Genomic DNA, 3,021 nt, shown 5'->3' with positions numbered 1-3,021 from the left:
ACCCCTTTACACAGGCAACGCAAGTACCTCCAGATTCTAGCTGAACTGGTGCATTTAATATAAATTTTAACCTCATTGAGGAACTCAGTGCGAGGGTTAATTAAGTGATTGATGGTTGTTCAGGTCTATGCAACTGCACATATTGCTGTAAACTTGAGATTTCACATTTTCATTTTCTTAAACCCATTCTTTCCTCACTTTCTCTCTTTCTGCAACTTGTGAGAATGTGTGAATGCGTGTGTTTATATGTCTTAGATTTATTCAATAAAGTCTTATTCATATTGAAAAGAGAAGTATCTTGTGTTTTGTGCTTACAAGTTAATGTCTTAAACTGCCGATCTTGTTACTGTGCTAATAAATAGTGTTTTCACTATACTTTGGATATTAATATCCATTGCAGAATTGATGTTATACGGCTCGTTCAACGAATCGCTGGCTGTCTCAGTGATCAGCCGTAAAACAGTGATTCGGTCCAAATTCCCTATAAAATCATAAATGATTCCCTTTGAGCTAAATTGAAATATTACTATTACTGTTGTCACCTTGTTTCAGGCTAATTTTTTTGTACATTGTAATGGACAGGTAAAATAATAAAATAATATACCGAATTATAAAAATTCAATTAATAATAAATTAATATAACATTTTCATTGCCACATTAATCCGTTTGGTAGTAGGCTTGTAATTTAAGTAGGATAATGTACAGTCAGTACAGGCAACATAATAACATTGTTTGATTTATGCAGCATAGCAACATAACAGCATGAGTAAAGGTGGGACTTTCAGTTTGGCTGACCAAGGGCAGACAAGGAAAAGTTATTTGAACCAAGTCATTACTTTTGCTAATTTGATTTAGCGCCTCTAGTGGTTCAGGCATTGAATGCTTCACCAACTACAGGCCTCAGTCATCTGACATATCAGAAGACCTCATTGGCACATGTTGTGGTGGAGGGGTGTGACAGATAGCAGTGAGTGTGTCTGAGAGAGAAAGATCTGGTCTTAAAGTGGGTCTCTACCCACACTCCTTAGCCCTGTGCAGCGATGTCAACCAGCCCCTCTGCGAGTCAGGCTGAGTGAGAGGAACAACAGAAATTTCAACTGAGAAGATCAATTATAGATAGAAGGAAATGAATGGGAAAAGTAATTTAATAAATTATTGAGTTGATGTCTTATATCATCTACAAAAGTAAATGAAAAATTAGATTGTGTATTTGGATGAAACTGGATTTTTAAAAGGGCTCAGAAAACATATTTAATTAGAAAAATAAAAAAAGATGGTGATTGGTATAGCCGGTTACACAAGGAGGAAAATGAATAGGTGGAGGAGAGATAGTGAGACATCTACCCAAGAGAGAAAGAGAGAGACGTCTCATGGACAGGAACACCAGAAAGTGAGACTGCAGTTTAGGCAAAACTTTCTCATTTCTAAGAGCCAAGCAGAATTAAATATCTTGTTAAAGTCCCGAGGCAGGACATTGCAAATGACTTAGCATTTGCAATAAATTCTTATATCACCATGTATCCAGTTTCAAATCTCACAGACCCAGAACATGCAGTGGCTGTTAACTTATAAACACCAGCCATAGCAGAAATAGAAATAGCCCCAGTTAATTTCAACGTGACTTCATTTTTTGTTTTCAACATACTGCCCCAACCCAAACACATGTATCTAAACATAAAAGAGGACACTCTGATTTACCCATCAGCATCAGGAAAAAGTAAATAGCAAAAGTAATTAGAAGGGAGTAACTTGAAAGTTGAATGTGGATTTCTCCTCTGTTTGAACCGGAGCATGAGCATGAGTTATAGTGCAGATGAGGGAGAAGAGGGGAAGTAAGGAAGACTAATTATGCGTTCCTCCGAGTGGCTTGTGATGTTAAGACACCAGGAATGCAAATTGCAAAGGTTTCTAGGTGAGGTGTGCCACAGTCACAGTTCGTGTTGGGACACACAATGTGCTCAACAAGGCCTTTGTGTTGCCATTCCCAAGAGACCAGCTCAACGAACGGTATTATCGGCATTGCCATGTTGTTTAAGCAGAAACATTTTCACTATTTATAAGATGAAAGGCTATCTTCAGGGAATTAAATAATTATTTCATTTTTTTCCCAGTTAATTGGTGTTGTGAGATACTTTTCTTGTCGCCAACTCCCTTGAGGTTTGATATTTGTGTATTTATACGATTGCACTTAATTTCTAGGGCATTACAACTCAAGGTGATGTATTTGTCAGTGTTTTGACTCACGGTTGATGCAATAACTACACATACAAAGTTCAAGTCTCCTACTCAGGCAGAGTTTCAGCAATGGAGCATATAGATTTTACATTGGTGGCAACTATAAGTTCCTTTTCTTGCTGTTTTTGCTATAATGAAAATGACTGAAGCTGCAGGACATTTTACTTATTTCAACCCTTCGATCCAGGCAATCAGGTTATTTCCTCTAGAATTCAACTCCATGAGTTCCTAGAATACAATAATCAGAGGGTCCATTGAAATGCAAGACCAGACCGCTTCTTGGACATGAAAACAGTCTTGTAATTGTGAAATGCTTCTCAAGCATCAATCAATGATTTAAAAAAAATTAATAAAAGCAACTCAGAGACCCTAATCAAACAAAGAAACAGAGTTGAATTCCAAACAGCACTTCAAAGTGAAGCGGCATTTAGATATAGATTTGCACAAGAACAATCTATAGTGCCGCTTCGTTGTTTTTCTTTTTGCCAGGCTCGAAAGGGGAAGAAAATCTATTAACTCCTGATTAAAATGTACTCAGATGCGTCAAGAGTACTTGTGATTCAAGTATGAATAGATTGTCGCTGCCATTAGATATGAGTTTATGTAGGTGTTGGCCACGGTCGGTGCTTGTGTGGGTGTCTACAGGCGGGCCCGTAGCTGAAATGGTGATAATATAAAAATGTGTGAATCGCTAATGAGACCCTCTTAATATTCTGCAAATCTAAGCATCATATTATCATAAACGTGCTCACAATTTAGTCAATTCCAATGAGCGGCTGTGCTAG

Source organism: Sinocyclocheilus grahami, unplaced genomic scaffold, assembly GCF_001515645.1.
Source record: "Sinocyclocheilus grahami isolate Dianchi unplaced genomic scaffold, SAMN03320097.WGS_v1.1 scaffold10.1, whole genome shotgun sequence".
Classification (NCBI taxonomy): Eukaryota; Metazoa; Chordata; class Actinopteri; order Cypriniformes; family Cyprinidae; genus Sinocyclocheilus; species Sinocyclocheilus grahami.
Note: the sequence above shows the minus strand (reverse complement) of the source record.